The following is an 18,826-nucleotide window of genomic DNA, read 5'->3' as shown; positions in this document are numbered from 1 at the left end:
TAAGGAGTCGCCAGGTCACTCCTCACCTGGAAGTAGTACCCTCCCACCTCGTCCTTGCTCCTTCCGGATCTCACCAGAATGAAGAAGTAGCGGAAGAGGATGACGCAGGGCCGAACTCCCACGAACATCTCGCATAGGTGCACGAAGATGGACGTCAGGAGGAGGGAGTGCGGCGTCAGATGCTGAAGTTGGAGGCCGAAGTCTTCCAGCAGCAGCAGCAAGAACGAAGAAATCGGCAGTCCCACACCAGTAGAGATGTGCGAGATGAATAGCACAAACTCCCCGGCGTGGAGGTTGCCAAGGGGAACCGAGCCTGCTCGCACCCCCCAGCCGGTCTCCTGAGCGCTCCATCCCAGCAGACGGCGCACTGTGTTCAACTCTCCCTCGGTCTGGTATCGGTGGGGGTGAACAAGGGATGCCATTGCTCAGTGGAGATGAGAGGCATCCGGCGCGAGGGAACAAAGGGCAAAGGAGGCTCGAAGGCAAAGGGGCGCAAAGGTTGGAAGGGAGAAGACGAATGCGGGAAAGTAACCGCGGAATGCGGTACACCCCATTATAAAGCCTGACTCAACCGGCGCGCCCCGGAACCGTCGCTGGAACCCAAGCGACGTCCGCACCTAGTGTTAACCGCCCATTCCATGGCAAGGGGGGCCAGGCCCACCTGTCAGGGAGAGCGGGTAACCAACAGAGGTGAGAAAAGGCAGGATCCGAACCGCCGCCCGCGCGCGTGAAGCGAAGCGGAAGCTGAGCTGACGTGCGCGCATTAATCGCAGGCGTGGCCGAGCTTTTCGGGAACTGCGCCGGTGGTAAATACTTCGTTTACTCCGGCCGCAGCAATGCCGAGCGTCGCGCGCATGACTAGGTGAACCACTATTATGCGTGGGGATCGTGAGTCAGTAAGCCGTTGCGATGTGATGAGGCAGCAACCAACCCAATGGGTGGTCAAAGCCGGTCAAGACCCCTGCGGAAAGGAGCTTCAAGCTATATAGAGCCAAATCGCAGAAGTGGCCCCACCTGTGGGTTCGTACCTCCCCCAAGGTGGGCCCGGGGGCCACTGTCGGTACCCTGTAACAGGGATACCCACTCTTACTGCAGCAAGGCAGGACCCACGTAGTTATCTGTAGCTGCGCGGGAAAGACGGAGTAGCCAGGCCCCACAGGCCAGGCTTTTCCCTCACCAGGCCAACGGCCCCGGACCGTTCCCCGCCTGAGGATGGGTCCGGTGACGCCACGTGTCTCCACGGAAGGGAAGCTCCGAGATGACCGCCGAGGCCTCGGACCCCCAGAGGGGTCTGGGACCTCCTGCGCCCGTCCGGACTCCCCTCACCGTGTAGGGGTCCGGAGCCGCCACGTGTCCCGGAGACGTGGGATCGTGCGCGAGTCTTCCGCAGGAAGACTCGCCCACCTAACGCATTTAATGCGATGGACAAGGCGTGCTCTGCCGCCGCGGTACACAAGACAGCCTTTTGTCAGGCCCCACTGCGCGCCGCGTATTACCAAGGAGCACAGTGCAGCCGCCTGAGCCGCGCCCGCGCAGAGCCCGTCTGCCGCGTTAAATGGATACGACGGCACGGCACTTTTCCATCATGCCACCTACGCCGCTCCCTACACAGCCGTTCAGCTACGTGACAGGCGATGCTACTAGCTACGTCAGGCTCCGTCTCGACAAGACAGCGCCAAGACATGATGGACGGAGGGCTCTGGGAGCAGGCGAGGGAATCCAAGAGAGAGATCTCCTTTGCCTGCGACGTCATAATGTATGAGCAGTACGTTAGTTTATACTGCATCGTTGGACCCACCTGTCGGGGATCCAACGGTTGTGTACGCGCCCCCTTGAGATATAAAAGGGAGGCGCTCGCTATGCACAGGACAGACCCAGACAGATCCAGACAGACTCAAGCTCTCGCACCTTCTCACTCTCGTGGGAAGGCAATACAACACACAGTGGACGTAGGGTATTACGCTCCGGCGGCCCGAACCACTCTAAATCTTGCTGTGTTCATCGTGTTCTTGAGTGAGATCGATCTAAGACTAGCTAACCCCCGAGTACACACCCTCTGGGCTAGGGCGGGTGCCTTCCGCCACCCGGCTGTGGTTTGCAGCACCACGACAGTAACTAAACCCTAACCTACCCAGTACCACATGGGGGTGTCTATTCCCCGCACTATGCGAGATTAGAACAACCCATCGCAGAGGCGAGCACCCCCGGCCGCCCCCGCCGTCGACCACCTCCCCGTCTCTAGCGGCCTCCGCTGCCTCCGCCACCGCCCTCCACCACCACCACGCTAAACAATCTCACCGTCGCGCTGTCGATCCACCACCGCTGCAGCCTTCTCTCGCCCCCGCCGCCGGCCTCCGCCCATCGGAGGTCCTACCCTACCCGGCCGGCGGTGCACCCGCACCGCCTTGCCCTCCGCCGGCCAAACTGCCGCCGCCGCTGCCCCCGGCCCTCTCCTCTAAGTCCGGCAGCCATGGAGCCCGTCCTAGCCCCCAGCAACCCGAAACCCTAAAGCTCTGTCGCCTCCGGCCACCACCCCGGCCGCCGGCGACCTCGCCGGCGGCCACTCCGCCCACCTACCACCCATTCCCGCCCCGCCCCCTCCCCTCCCCCCTTGCTCGCTGGGGGCAGCACCCCCTCCCCTGTTGCGAGGTAGAAGAAGAACAAGGGAGGGGCGAGCGCTTCTGCGACACGACGCCAAAAAATCACGCGCGCGATGAATAGATTCGGTGGTACCACATCCCCATACGCAACACTGCCATCCAATCACACTACTCGGTCTCCATCGCTCCCTTTCCCATCCCTTCTACACTATGGGAGAGAGCGGCGACAGGGAGGCGACTTGTGTTGGGGAAGGTTCCTCCACCTCCCCTTCTACTCCAGCATCCTCTCTAGAGCTAGAGAAGAACGGGAGGGGGATTCGTCCGCCGGTGTGAATACTAGGTTAGATAGTTGCAGATCTAGGTGTAGTTAGGTTAGCTCGTTGTCGGAGACTGCGGAGCTAGGATTCTGGGAGCAGCGGTGATGGAGGAGTTGCTCTGACCAGAAAAAGGTTTTCCCCGACAATGACGATGGTCCGGGTGTCATCCTCAGTGATCTTTTGGTGAGGTCAGTGCACCTCCCGTTTGCCGGAGATTTGGTTTGGTTCGTTTTTGGCCGATTTCAATTGGTGGTTCGGGGATCCGCTGGATCTACTGTGGCTTCTTTTCCTGCTGCTGGTTTGTTTTCCAATAGAAAGGTGTTTGTGCCCCCGTAGGTGTTCCACTCTGACGTCGCCGGCGAGCCAGTTGAGGTGGGATTCCATTGGTGTACCCCCTATGCAGGAGTCTGGGCTTGAAGCTTCGTCACCTCCACCAGGTGGCGGGGCTGCTAACCTTTTGCTTCAAGGCTGCAGAGCAAGATGTGGGTTTCATGGGGGTTGGGTGGTTGGCCCAAGCTTGAGCTTCCCTCAACAGCAGTGGTTGTTGACGACGAGTAGGGGCCCAAGAGCTGTGGAGCATGGGGCATGGCCCCGGTCGATGGGCGGCTGCCAACGGCTATAACCCATCTCTCGGGATAGGTGTCTACTTCGACTCCTTTTCAAATCCTGTGTGAGATGGGGCTCTTCCAGCTCAGGGTTAGGCTTGTTGTCTTCCTCGACGACGGCAGGCGACGAGGAGGATTTCGAGCTTCTTCAGTTTGCAGAGATCCTAGTGTCTTGGTTGTAATTTTTATTTCTTTTAGGGTATTTTGTGAAGTTTGTCTAGGACAACTATCTATGTATCCTTATCGTATGTCTCTATATCCGTACGAGTTTATGTAAACTTTCCTTATCTATAAATATAGAAACATATAAAAAATACCACATCCCTACCCTCATAGTCTACCCCCCCACCCAGTCCCACTACCCCTTCTTCCTCCCTCTCTCTACCCCCACTCACATGTAGGCTACACTGCCACTTGGTGCCACCGCGCTGTGAAACCCCATGGTTTTGAGAAGAGAATTAGGCCCCAATGATTCTTATAAAGGCTTAATCTTTGTTATGGCAAGAAAAGTACATGTGATAATGAGTTCAATTTTTTGTCAATTTTGAGCAAAATTCATCAAAAATGAGAATTTAAAGATTTGAAGGTGGCAATTACGCAAAGGGGATGTAAATTAGTGGTAGAAGTCATAAAGGAGCCAAAGGAGTGAAACAAATTTGATTTGAATTTAATCAATTTAAAGAATTTTGAGCTATGAATGAGTAGCCTCTTTGGTCTCGATTTTGAAATCTATTTAAACAGTGAAATTTAGGTTCGGAAGTTGTGGTATAAACTTTGTAGTACAACATGGAAGAAAGTTGGGATCAAAACTAGAAGTATTTGAATTCAAATTCAAATGACAAAACAAGATAAGATTTATAATGTTTGGATGAAGCTGAGATTTTCCCTAAGTCCTTGAATACAATTAGAAGAGCTGATATTTGGCTGGAATCTAAGCAATTTTTTCTTAATAAAGTTTGATAAGCAAATGTACCAGGATGTAGAGGAATGTATAGAGAATCCAGTGATACCACATAAGATTCAAAAAAGAGTTAGTAAAGCATTTTAATTAGAGCTCAAAGATTAATAGTTTAAACTGTAGTACTGAACCCTGAAGAATTCTGAAAGGGTTTTGGAAGAAACTTTGTATACCAGAATTGAAGCCCTTATATGCGCTCTACAACTTTGCTTAAGGCAGGTCAGAATGTTCATACTTGGAAATATATTTGGTGAACAGAAGGGCCTCAAAATTTTGGGTTCAGAGATCAGAAAGTTCAGAGGAAGGAGAGAACAGATGTGATCTCGATCAGTGCCGCCCCATCGCTGATCATCAGTGAGAAAAATGTGAGGGCGCCACACGCCGGGCAGGGGTAGTGACAGCACAAAGCAAGCAGGCTGGAAGTGGAGGCCGGTGCTGCGGTAAATTTTTTGAAAAAATACTGCCCCTCGGTCATCTTCCTCCTCCTCCCACCATTCCCTTTTCACCTCAGCCGAAGCTCGCCGCTGACCAAAATTCATCGTCGTTGTCGGACCACCACCCGATTCCTTGAACACACAACCTCGCAACTACTGCATCATCCCATTTGAGCAAAACCCAACAGTTCCTAAGCCCTGCTGTGTGTCGGTTTGTTGGCACCCTCCTCCTCGGAGCACCGCCGGCACTACTACAGAACAGTCCTTTGAGCCGGCATATTTGTCACGGCCGCAGTTGGCCCCGGGACTAAAGGGGGCTTTTGTCCCGGTCCAATGGCTAGCCGGGCAGGGGGGGGCAAGGGTCTTTGGTCCCGGTTGGAGGCACGAACTAGGACCAAAGGACACTCTTTTGTCGTAGTTGATGGCTCCAACAGGGACAGAAGACCCCTCGACCCATTGGTCCCGTTTGGAGCCACCAACTGAGACAAAACTCCTTGGCCCCCTTATCCCCTTCCCCCTCCCCCTGCCGCATTCAACTCACTTATTCTTATGTTCTTGGCTCGGGTGGGAGGAGTTCTCGCTCTTTTCCTCAGCTCATTTGTGAAGGCTCTTGATTCACCGTCCATCTAGCGGCTCTAAAGGTGAGCTTGTTCCTCTCATCTTTCATTACTTATGTAGCTCTTTTCATGTTTTAGAAATAGAGAAAATGTGAGGTTTTTTAGATTGGGAAAATGTTGGATTTTTTTTAATTTATACACCATTTAAGTTTTTTTAGATCAATCTCATGAGGGTTCATACCATCACAAAAATATTGCATTTTCCAGAGAGTTCATACCACCAAGAAAATATTTTAACTTTCACGTAAGTTCATGGGACCAGCAAATACGCAAAACATTAGATCTCTCTAGAACACATACTTGCATATACGACTCATGTATCACTCAATCACGCATATCCATGCACATATATCATATATGATCCAAATATCATTACAGCAAACGTCCTTGCACCATTTGCATGACGTAGTAAGCATAAAGTCCAAAGATACCAAATAGACACCAGAGCATATAATTAAGTCTGGTTAGTCTTGTATACAAGTCCATAGATACAGCCACTAGATCAAAAGTTAGCGTCGGCTATGTTTCAACCAAAAGTAGTGTTGTACAGTTCACTTTGAACCAAAAGATCTCAAAAGTATGTTCACCAGGTTGACCATGTCCTGCTTCGACTCCTTCTGTGAATACAAGTGTTAATGTCACCGCGGTTGCTGTAAATGTCATCTTGGTAAAAGCCTAAATGTGAGGAACCAGTTACCAGCAAAATAAAAGAAGACACGCACATAAACAGGACTTAGAGCTTCTCTCATTTTTGAGATCTTTCAATTTGCATTCTTCAAGTTCTTAGATGAGTACAGATAATGCAAGTATTACAGATGAGTACAGAGAACCCAGAAAAAGAGAGAGCTCAATAGCAGTTACAGTTTTCTAATCTGTGAATCATATCAGCAAGTGGTTAGTAGACCTCTGATCCAAATTCTTAAATGGAGGTATTGCAGTAGCTAAAATTTAAGTTTACTCTTTCACTTAGGTTCCATACTTTTGCTAAGCAGTCTCGTTTTTTAATGGCACAAGTCTGAAATTTCTTATAGCCTGCTATCACTAACAGAATGACTATTGCAGATCAAGAATCGTAGTGTGTAAAAGCAGACATTCGAACAATTAAATAGTTGAAACAAAGCATGCAAACTAAAGCGAATGTTAAACTTTAGGTAAAGAACTACGGGAAGATTCAGCTTCTACTGCTCTACAGAAGCCCCAACTGAACTAGCGGCGACAATTTGGTCCCATCTAGCCACTCCTACTTAACAATGCACTGCACTCATTAGAATACCATACAGGATAACACGGACAATAACCGAGTGGTCAAACTTTCAATTTGTTGTGATATCACTAACAGAATGACCATGCTTCTATTGCCATCTCAGGAAACATGGTAAACAGAGCATGTACTATCTCATACTCTCGTACAGCAACCATGTATGGCACAATCTAAATGTCAGTACAGGGCATGAATAACTATGTCCATGGCGCACAATAACATAGTTAAAAAGAAGAGTAAAGTCTATCACCGGTCCCTAAACTTGTGTCACTGTGTCATCCCGGTACAACTCACAAATCGACCGTTCAGGTCCTCAAACTTGTCCATCTGTGTCATCTCGGTCCATAAACTTGTTCCACTATGTCATCCCGGTCTCTAAACTAGAACATCAAACGTTTACATCCTCAAATTTGTTCAAACATGTCATTCCTGTCCCTAAACTTGATTTTGAGTCTCATATGGGTCAAAACAAGGCAATCTAAAATCTATATATCAAACAATAATTCATAACTTCTTCATATGAATTTGAATGAAGATAAACTTTATATCAAAATGGTAGCCCTCGACGTAATCTACAATTTTGTAGTTGAAATATTTTTAAATTAAAACTGTTTAGGGTCTCAAAATATTGTTGTAAGTTTATAGATTTTGAAATTTAAAAGTTAAAATTACATTTTGAGACTTTAAACAATTTTAATTCAAAAAACTTTTCAACTGCAAAGTTGTAGATCGCGTCGAGAGATACAATTTTGATATAAAGTTTGTCTTCATTCAAATTTATATGAAAAAATTATAAATTATTTTTTGATATAGAGGTTTTAGATCGTTCGGTTTGGACTTAGATAAGACTCAAAACCAAATTTAGGGACTGTGATGACACGACTGGATAAGTTTGAGGATCTAAACAGATGGTTTATAAGTTTAGGGACCGGAATGACACAGCCAAACAAGTTTGATGACCTAAACGATCGATTTATGAGTTTAGAGACCGGGATGACACAGTCGAACAAGTTTAGGGACCAGTGACGCACTTTGCTCTAAAAAGAAAATTGATACAAGGAGGGGGAGTAGCCATACCTTGCTTGAAAAATAGGTCCTCCATCCTCACAAAGCTGACTGAACGCAGTTATTAGCTGCATCGAAATTCAGCCCATTATTCTAACCTTGCAGAGAAGCAATACAACTTACGTCAGTGTTGCTGACAATGAGAATTAAAACAGCAAGTTTTTCTTCTAACAATCACATGCGTATAGACATCAAAGTGTATTATTGTTATTACTATCACTTCTCACATAGAAAAGCATACTTACAACGGTGATTCTGACAGGTTCAGTCACTTCAAACAGGCCTTTTATCGAACCCCGTCAATGCAAATTGCACAAAGCTACTGCAACTAACTCGTAGAGATCCTTCAAATGAAATATATGAACAGATCAGTATCACAGCACATTCAGAACGAGGTAAAGAGAACAATACCATCCAAGAATCCTTGAACGGGAATAGAGAAATTGATGCGTATAGCTTTTTTTTTTTTGCTGTACCTATGGATACCCACCTCCTCAGCGAGCGGGATTCACAGAAAGAGTTCCAGGGAGCGCTCGGGGTCGGGCTTCGAGGGACGTGGCACAGGGGCCTGGGGGCGTCGTCTGTGTGTGGAGGTAGTGGCCGGCAGTGCAGCCAGACCAAACTCTAGTCGCGCCGGTGTGGAGGCCCCGCACTCGAGATGCGCACGCATGGAGCCGTGGAGGGTCCGGACCATAAGAGGCGGTGGGTGGTGCCAGACCTCAGGAAGGCGGCCGGCCGCGGCGCGGAGGCACCAGACCGGAGGCGGCACCGGTGTGAGAGGCCCCGGCTTGGAGGCGAGGCAACGAACCATGGGCAGGCGGCAGGCGGCAGAGGAGCTTTTTGGATTCTGGCCATCATGCAAAGTGGGTTTCGAAAAAATGTGATGGTAGAAGAGGGTTTCACCAACATGCCATTATGAAACACATCATACCCGGACCCGGCCGTTGGAATGCCATTCAAAGGTCTTTGTTAAATTTCTTAACCTTCTACTCCCGTCTCTTTCCTTTTCCTTTCTCTTCGACGGAACGGAGTCAAAGTGCCAGATACAGAACAGATCGAGCGCCTGCTCTTGCTGTGCTGGCTCTTGCTCAAGCACTCACTCCCCGGCGAGCCCCCCTCCCTTCTGCTCGCCTCCTCGGCGAGCCCCCCCTCCCTACCCCTACGCCGAGACCTGGCTCCCACGCCATGCCTAGCTCCGGCGGCTGAGCGCTGGGAGACCTGCGCCCCCACGCCGAGCACACCTGGCTCAGGCGGACGAGCGCTAGGAGACCTGCGCCCCCCACGTTCTTGAAAACATGTGTCATTTTAATGAAATGAATGTGCTGGACCATTTGTCATTCACTTGGCAGCTTACAATGACATATACAATCGTCAAAATCATTGATTCATAGTCACGTCTGATACATTTTGAATACAACACTACTAGAAAACAGAGTCCCGGCCAAAAATACCAGTTGTTGTTTCAACCGGTACTAATGTGAGGCACCAGCACCGGCTGCTGTTGCAACCGGTACTCGTGACCTGTACGAGCCCGGCACTGGATATTGGGTACCGGGTCGTGGCATGACCCAGTTCCAATGCTTCAACATGGGCACCGGGTCGTGCCACAAACCGGTAACAAATAGAGAAGGCGACAAAAGCATCGGTTTGTGACATTGACCGGTGCCTATTTTACAGTCATTGGCACCAGGTCATGCCACGACCCGGTGCCGCCTTGTGCCCACGGCAAAGGCACCAGTTGGTTCTATGACCTGGTGCTGATGCGCAACATTTTGCACCGGGTCATTGGCTCCAACCGGTGCCTTTGGTCCTCACCTATAAATACCCCCACCCCTCCCCCCTCGAAGCTGTCCTGAACTCACTGTTCATGGTAGCCGAGTGATGGGAGGGGAGGGGAATTTTTGCAATTTTTTTGTTTAAGAGGTTAGTATTTTTTTCTTCTTGCTTTAGGAAATTAATTTTTAAGATGTAGTTAGCACTTGATTTAGTTTATACATGTGATAAATATTGTTAGATGTAGTTAGCCTTTAATTTAGTTTATAGTTGTTATATTGATTGTTATAAATGTGATAATTAGTTGATATTGTTATATAAATTATTAGGCATAAGTTAATTATTTATTTAGATATAGTTAGCAATTTGGTTAGTTTGATATTATTTATAGATGTGCTATTTTTTAGATGTGGTTAGCAAAACATTTAATTTATTATTCTACTATAATTAAATCTGCAATTAAAATTAAATCTACAATATTGTACTGTAGACATTTTAATTAATCATGTTGTGTTTTGGATAATTTAGATCTAATAATTAATCATATTGTAGAATAGATAATTTAGACATTTTAATTAATTATGGTATGTGATGGATATTTGTTGATTTACTCATTGTTTTTTCAGATTAGTCGGCAATAGATGTATAACGCCGACTGTTCAATGGAGTTTATTAATAGCCTGCATGAATACATTCATGTGGCCAAGAAACACAAGCGTGGAGGTTTCTTTCGTTGTCCATGCCAATTGTGTAAGAACGAGAAGGATTATTCTTCAACATGAATGATTCACAGTCACTTGTTCCGCAATGGTTTCATGGTGAACTATAATGTTTGGGCCGAGCATGGAGAAAGAGGGATTATTTTGGAGGATGGTGAAGAAGATGATTTTGTTCCTCACTTTGAGCACAATTACCATGATGCCTTCTTTGAAGACACTACAATCGGTGAGCCTGAGGAAGATGCTGAAGGACACTTTGTAGAAGATGATCTGGGTCAAATGCTGCGCGAAGCTGAGGAAGTTTGCGAAATAGAAAAAGAATCGAGAGATCTAAAGCATATGTTGGAGGACTACACAATATTGTTGTACCCAGATTGCAAACAAGGCCAAAAGAAGTTGGGTACCACATTGGAATTGTTGCAATGAAAGACATCAAATGGTTGTTGGGTACCACATTGGAATTGTTGCAATGAAAGACATCAAATGGTTTGTCTGACAAGGGATTCGAAGAGTTGCTGAAACTTATAAAAAACTTACTCTCTGAGGGTCGAAGACAACATACGAGGCAAAAAAGGTTGTTTGTCCTTTAGAATTAGAGGCACAGAAGATACATACTTGTCCTAATGACTGCATCCTATATCGAGGTGAGTATGAAAATTTGGATTCATGTCCTGTATGCAACACATGCCGGTATAAGATCCCTTGAGATGATCCGGGCGACATTGAGGGGATGCGTGTCAAGAAGAGAATGCCTACCAAGGTAATGTGGTATTTCCCTCTAATACCACGTCTGAAACATTTATTCATGAACAAAACAAATGCTAAATTGATGCGATGGCACAAAGAAGAACGTAAGCAAGACAATATGTTGATACACCCGCTGATGGGTTGCAGTGGAGAAAGGTGGACAGAACATTCCCAACATTTGCAAATGATGCGAGGAATATAAGGTTCGGCTTAAGTATAGATGTCATGAATCCTTTCGGTGAGCAGAACAGTGGCTATAGTACCTGGCCTGTGACACTCTGTATATACAACCTTCCTCCAGTGGCTATAGTACCTGACTTATGACACTCTGTATATACAACCTTCCTCCTTGGTTGTGTATGAAGCGAAAATTCATTATTATGGAACTGAAAATCAAAATCTGAAACCCAAGCCACACATAATGGAACTGGATGCCAGTATGCCACAGTAGAGACCGGATGCTAGGCTACATAAATAAACATAATGCACAAATCTTAGATGTTCACCAGGCGAGGGATCTGACCAAAAACTATCCCAATCTAGCGCTTAATGTGAGGCCTAGGGTTTCGCTTACCCCTTGCTTCCCGGGGATGGTGCAGTGCCATATTATCAGGTTTCGCGTCCCGTCGGGCAGCGTCTCCGGCTTCGCGGCGAAACCCTGTGCGACACAGCACAAACAGATCACTCCAGCCAACCTCGATACATACCGATATGCAGATTGGAGTAATCGGGTGGAGGGAGGGAGAATCGAGGTTGTACATGCGGGTGGGTCTTGCGCCAGTCCTTGCGCTCCTGGGCGAGGCGGCCGCGAGCGACTCCCCCCGACATGACTTCGGCTGCGGCGGCTTCTCTCTTCCTTGGGTCGCCTCCGGTTGGGAAGATTTTGGGGGTTGGACTTTTTGCGATTGCGCAAATGATGTGCCTTGGGTAGGAGTAATCGCCGCCGGCCTTAGGCTGTCCACAATGGCAAGAGCAAGAGCAAATTTGCTCTTGCCTCGTTTCCCACGCTCTCTCAGTCTACAGTGCCAAACAGTGCATCTACAGTGCCAAACAGTAGATTTACTCTTCCATTTCCTCCTATCGCTGTGGACGGTCTTAGAAAAGGGGTAATCGCCGCGGCGCGGGGAAGAAGAAGCCCCTCCCGTGGGCTTTGGTGGGCCGGCTCCCTCCCGTGGGCTGTTGTGGGCCGACGTGATGGCAGGTGAGTGATCTAGTCTAATTGTTCTGGTCCTAGTTTAATACAACTCCTGCTCTAACAACAAAGACTGACACCAATGATACCAGCAACTGTAGTACCTTAGAAATGTCTAGTAAGTACCTTCAAAGAATAAAAAAAAACTAACATATTGCTTATGCTGGAATTTAACAATTATGGTGCCAGCATCATCAGTTGATCCCTATATGAAAATGCACAACGCCCCACATGATAAAAATGTAGAATCAAACCATGATTAAACATGTAGTATATTATATATTTATATAGGTTAAATATTCCACCACTAGACATCGGTTAATTGATAATCTGCAAAATATGCTACCATGTCTCTGGCATGTCCTCTACATATGGCAAAAAATGAATGCTCTAAAAGGAGATCAGGTCGCTCCTCTTTTGCTATATATTAGAAGCGTGTCAACTACGCAGATACTATGACAGCATTCCTACAATGAAGGACGCTTGGCCTCAGTTATGGTGCGTAGCCACATATCCACGGCATTCATCTATCCTTAGTGAAATAACGAACTATCAGTACTTTGGATAACTCAGTAAGGAGATTCGAGTAGTTTAGTGAAGACTGCTTCAGAACTGCTCCAGATTTCGTGATTCAAGGCAAGAACTGTACCAATCCTGAAGGTTTCACCATGAGTACCCTATACTGTTGGAAGCGTCTTGAAGTCTACTTTCCAATGGCACCGAATTCGAGTACTTTGGATAACTCGGTAAGGAGATTCGAGTTGTTGAGTTAAAACTGCTCCAGAATTTTCTAAGTTCAGCTAAAGACAGAAATATCTAAGTTCAGAAGTTTCAGTGGGAAAATGGTGGACTTTGAGCACCAATAAAGTGATATTTTGTGTAGCAACCTTGGATGACAAGTATTCAAATGGACACCTGGATGTTCAGGCTTTGCAAAGGTATCATTTTGTTTTCGTGGTAACAGTTAACAAGGTACTTAAATTTGGACTCAAAGACAATCAGAATGAAGGATATTGCTGAAAACTCTGAAAAACAGCCTGCACCCTATTTATTCAGAGCAATTTTTGGAAAGCTTAGAGGTGGAATTAGCAAAAGTGCATGAAATGAAAGATGTAGATAATGTCACATCTACAACCTTTTTTTTGGGAGATTTAGATGCACAGTAGAAAATTTTGGAGATAAGTACACTGCAAAGATCTGGTTCAGCAGAGTTCAGTCTGAAATTGAAGTATATAGCAATGTTCAGAGCTGTTTTTGAACAAGTTAGAGCTTGATTCAAGAAAAGTGCATAACACAAAAAGGTAGCTGGATGAACCCTCTACAACTTTTATTTTGAGATATTTCAATGTTCAGTGATGAAATTTGGAAATATTTGGACTCAAAGATGCCAGGTTCAAGCAAATACACTGAAACTCTGAATGCAAAAATAAACACAACGATTTCAGCAATATTCAGAGCTAAAATAAACACAAGGATCTGCTCGAGGAAGACGACTTCCAGGGAAGGAGACAATAACAAGCAGATTACATCAAAGAGCAAGTCACGATCGGGCTTGCCTCGCTTCAACTGTTGGCCGCATTGTGAATGGCACCTCGATTCGTATCCTGAGCGAGACCCTTTCCCCTGACAACAGCAGGTCCTGGTGCGCTCCCGTAAACATACCGTGTTCCGGCGCATGCAACCCGCCTAATAGCATGCTGTTGCGCACCTTCGACATCATAACGGTGTAGCTGCCGTCCGAGAGCCGCTGCGTGATCGTGCATGTGTATTGGGACGCGCCGAGCCTGCCCAGCGACACGAGGAACACGCTCCCGTCGTCCTGGCTCCGGAGAACTTGCCATGGCTGCGCCGGCACCATGTCGAGGCACAAGTCATGGCCATAGCGATACTTGAGGATGGTGTGGGAGTGCTTGGCGAGGACATGGAAGCAGAGAATCAACGGCGAGCCCGAGAATCTGCAACCACGCTCCGGGCAGCCGCATGGCGAGAACGGACACACGCGCCTGTGGTCGACCATCTCGATGCGGGTGGCGTAGGTATGGCACCCAAAGGTGCTGTTGGGGCAGGGGTCCCTCCAGATCAAGGCGTCGCTGCGGGGTACCAATGCGCCGCCACCCCTTGCGGCACCTCGCTCCGGATCTTGCCTCCCATGATCCGTGCTGTGGGGTACCAATGCGTTGCAAACGCTTGCTGTCCCGCGCAAGGGATCTTGGCTCCCATGATCCGCGATCAGGCCCTCTTCCGCGAGCAGACTCTCCGTTTGTGCCTGCCATAGTTCCTCCATCGTCAAGCTCTCTACATTAGCATAATCAAATGTAGATCAGCGTTATCCACAATTCCAAAGAATCACGGCAGCTAGAAACAAGTAACTTCACTGCAAAATTTCAGAATCGAGCATCCAAAGATCACTAAGGAGGTTTTAAATAACCGGCTATTTAAACGCTAGTAGAAGGTCCATTTGGCGCTAAGCAGGATAGTCCGCTAATAACCCGCTATAGCCAGCTAAATCAGCTAAATTACCATTTCTTAGCCAGCTAAATCAGCTAAATTACCATCATATTTATGCTTTCAGTTTGTTTGTGTGAAACCGTGAACTCATTTCTTCGTCGGTCTGTCGTTTGTGTTAGACTTATGGTTGTTGCATCATCTGAACTTTGTGTTAGATTTGTGAAAGCATGAAGTTGAAGTCCTATGTTATTTCTCTACATGATGAATTGATGATGTACTGAATATTCTAAAACTGTGAACTTGATTTGCAAAACAGCTAAATGGGTTAGCTAAGACTATAACCGGATATAGCCTTTTCTTAGTCTTTGAAAAAGTAACCGCTAAGGACCTTAGCAGGATATTTAAAACGAACCCGAGCCACTAGTAGGCGAGAGAAAGAAACGAGGGTAGCAGCCTTATGGAGATGGATGGAGCTCGTGGAGCGAGCGGAGAAAACCCTCCTCCTCCTCACGAGGAACTACTGGACGCAATGGAGAGAGATGATGCGCAACAGGGTACGGTAGTTTTATAGCAAGGTCGCCGTGTGGGCCGGCGTCGTCCCTCGTCACACGAGCCGTCGCGGCGCGCGCAAGCCGAGGAGAGACGCGTTTGACCATCGTCCGCGTGGCGTCGGTCCAGCTCCGCTCCGGCCTCCGGGATGCACAGCATGAATGTAGCTAGATATATGCCTGTTAGATGACTCCACATATTCCTTGTACAGAAATCAGGTAAGGATAACTCTACAAACCAAAAATGAGAACTTTTTTTGAACAACATTCATACAAGCCGTATGCAATGTGAAAACCTGATTTAACTCCCTGTTTAGCTTTTAAAGTGTGCCAGTGAACCATGATATGAAATTGTAGTTATCAAAATGAGCACTACAACTAAAGCACCTACATAACTCGTCCAGAAATCTGTTCATACAAAACTATAGGTGGCATTTTAGGTGTTGACAGTTCAAGAAATGCTAAAGAAACCATCTTTTTACATAAGGAAAGCACAACTTAAATCAGCCCATGTAACAGTGAAACTGTATTATCACACTAACATATGCACATTAAAATCTATTTCTAGTGGTGTTTTAGACACATCCTGCTCTAGCAACCTGCAAACAACATCACAGAATTAAAGCAAAAGCAATGCAGTGGCTATCACATGGTAAATCAGTTCATTAATGACGGTGATTTCACCAAGGATAGAAAAATATCGTCAATGTGGCTACATAAAGTAACGGATGCTTCGGATACGTTTCGGTTCAAACCAGCAATGTTCAGAATTATGAAAAATGTTCAACAAGAAAAATGTACTTAATGTTGCATTCAAAATATACTACTCGAGAGATATTCCATATGACAATTCATAGAGGATAGTCTACTCGCATACAGAAAACATAAAAAAAAAGGCATATAAGTTACTTTACAAATATTTCACCATACTTCAAGAGTTCATTGCATCACAAGGTCAATGATTCGATCAGACTATCTGCTACTGGTTCCATTGCAACAATATGACTGGCAAAGTCTTCAGCTGAGCAGTCCTTTGGCTTGCCCTCACCAACTCGAGTCAGATCAAGATCAGGGTAGTATGCTCTCACTGTTCCGAGTACTCTTGAAGTACAGACTCTAGCTGCTTTCTTACAGTATACTCGGATCAATCCAAGCACTTCTCTAAGTTGATCCAGGAAGGGAGACGAAGCTTGATTCTCAGACAATCTGGAGACTAAATTTGAGAATTGGGGTGGCAGCCACCTTGATTTCTTCTTTTTCTGCTTCAGCTTTTTCCAGGGAGGTATTCAATGTTTGGATCTCTTGCATACCAGTAAAAAGCTGAGAATATGTCTCCTTGCGCATGTTCTGCTCTGAGTCCAATTCACGTTTAAGATCTGCCTCCATTTGAAGAGCTTGGCACAGCTGATCTTTAGCGTGTTTGCAGCGATCCACCTGGTTGGTCAGCTGTTCCTTGAGTCTGGTTTCAGTTTGAGCACACTCTTAAACACACAAGACTACATCAGCATCATCAGGATGAGCATATCATGACTTAGAAACAAGGATTACCTTTCAGAGAAGTCAAAATTTTTGCATTCTCCTCCATGAGAGAATCGATCTGTTCCTTGAGGGCAGCAAGAGCAGCCAGATGACATGTTCTGAGCTTGGCCGAGCACTCTTGTTTTTCAGCCAACTTTGCTTCTGCAGACTCTGCGGGTGAGTAGTTGGTTGGCCTGTTTCAGCAGCGCTGAGTTTTTCTTGAACAGTTCAAAGAAAGACTGGCAAGTACCAAGACAAGTCAGAAGGATGGCAGTACAAACTCTAATGTTCATCCAAAGACATTGATGGATATAATAACCTGAAGCTGCTTCTGCAAGTCTAGTATCTGATTCAGCACTTCACCCTCAAATTCAGCAACGGCTACTTGCTCCACTAGAGTGGGAAGACCTTCATACATCTTATCTTCACTGGCAGATACATTGTCAGATGGGCGAGTACTCAGCTCAGGGACTACAATAGTAGTCGGATGCTGTGAGGCTTAAGCTGAGGAGGGTGGCACTGCAGCAGTCATCATTGGAGATGCTGCTGCTATTGAAACAGGTTTCCTGAGAGCAATGATGTCATCAATCAGTGTGACTGCAAGAAGAAAGAAGAGAATAAATATTAAATTCAAGTATACTTACTTCTTATATTGCTTGAACTCAAAATACAGCGAGCCGAGAGGAATAATATCTGGAGATGGTCCTTGCAAGCCCTGAAGGGGGGCTTTGATTTGCATCCCGGCTAACAGCAATGGGTCTGTGTTTGATGCCTCTGGAACGATCCAAAGTTCAGGTTTTGCCATTGGAGGTGCAGACGCGAGAGCTGGTTCCGCATCTGTTTGGTCACAAGGCTCTTCGATATGCATCCCCACTCTGACAAAATGATACCTTTGCAAAGCCTGAACATCCAGGTGTCCATTTGAATATACATGAACTAGCAAGGTGGCACGCGCAAATAGCGCGGGAGCTAGCTCTTTTTTGTTTTAAAATTTAGGCTCTTTTTTACTGTAAAATAAATTTGTCCAAATATTTTTTGTTTCATTGTCATTCTTTTGTTCAAATGGCACAAACCGAGGTGTCACATTTTTCATCATATTTGTGTCAGATGATGAACTCTTAGTAAAAATAATATCTTATATAGAAATATATCTTTTGTGCTTATTGAAAGTATTGCATTTTTGTATTGTAATTTGAATTCGTGCTAGAGAGTTTTAGGTATGGTGATAAACTATCCTTAAGGTTAGAAGATATGGGTGCGTAGTGGTTCTATGTAGTTAGCAGGTGAATGTAGTCCAGACCCACTCAACCTGAACCAAATTATTATGTCCAGCTAGGTTAGTTATATTTGACTTCTTTGTTCAATCTTGTTTTGGCGAATGCATTATTCATCTGTCTTGTAACCATGCCTTGAAGGCCATAGCAGCGTTGCATCTTTAATTTTTGCATAGGTGATGTGGCGTCAAGAAATAAACCGTGCTGAAGGATGCGTTTGCCATGGCTAGAGGTGGCATCCAAGGTGCATCTTCCTGCTATGGCCAATGATGTGGGCAATGATATCATAGAAGTTGAAGCATTCCTCGATGCAAGCTCCTTCTCATATAACCGCGTGATCCTCAATGCATATTAACTTTTCCTATTGTTTTCATACTAATGGAGAGTACCTTCTATCCGATTTATCATGTTTTAATTTCCATACAAAATCTAAGTCATATTAATCCATATTCAACTGCAACAAACTTGATCTTTTTTTATTCTTCTATTTTTATATATTCTTCTAATACATCTATCGGTTATAACTTGCATCTATTGCTTACAAACAACATAAGACTAATTTTGGGTCTAAACTTCGCACCTAGTGCCGTCCTATGGGCAACTTTCAGACCGAGCTCAGGCTTTCCACCATTTCTTAATTGAAAAATAATTAAATTATAATGTCGGGCTATGCTCTCATGAGGCCGAACTTCTCAGGCCTGGTTTCCTCTGACCAATCCTAATCCTACAAAGGGTGAGCGGGGCAAGACC

At 46.1% G+C, this 18,826-nt stretch overlaps 1 long non-coding RNA gene across 5 annotated transcripts; it reads right to left on the bottom strand.

Moving 5' to 3' along the window:
• Nucleotides 1-5,849: 5,849 nt before the first annotated feature.
• On the bottom strand, nt 5,850-12,036 carry LOC120676025. Of its 5 annotated transcripts, none has more exons than XR_005675597.1 (5): nt 11,856-12,036; nt 11,360-11,754; nt 8,103-8,201; nt 7,870-7,955; nt 5,850-6,206 (listed from the first exon to the last, which is right to left on the bottom strand). It is a non-coding gene; the product is annotated as an uncharacterized LOC120676025 (long non-coding RNA). The 5 variants fall into 5 exon arrangements; XR_005675596.1 differs by having other exon boundaries at nt 5,850-6,148; XR_005675600.1 differs by having other exon boundaries at nt 7,870-7,950.
• Between the last annotated feature and the right edge of the window lie 6,790 nt (nt 12,037-18,826).

This window comes from Panicum virgatum, chromosome 5N (assembly GCF_016808335.1).
Source record: "Panicum virgatum strain AP13 chromosome 5N, P.virgatum_v5, whole genome shotgun sequence".
In the NCBI taxonomy this organism is placed as follows: Eukaryota; Viridiplantae; Streptophyta; class Magnoliopsida; order Poales; family Poaceae; genus Panicum; species Panicum virgatum.
Note: the sequence above shows the minus strand (reverse complement) of the source record. Positions and strands in the feature narration are given on the sequence as shown.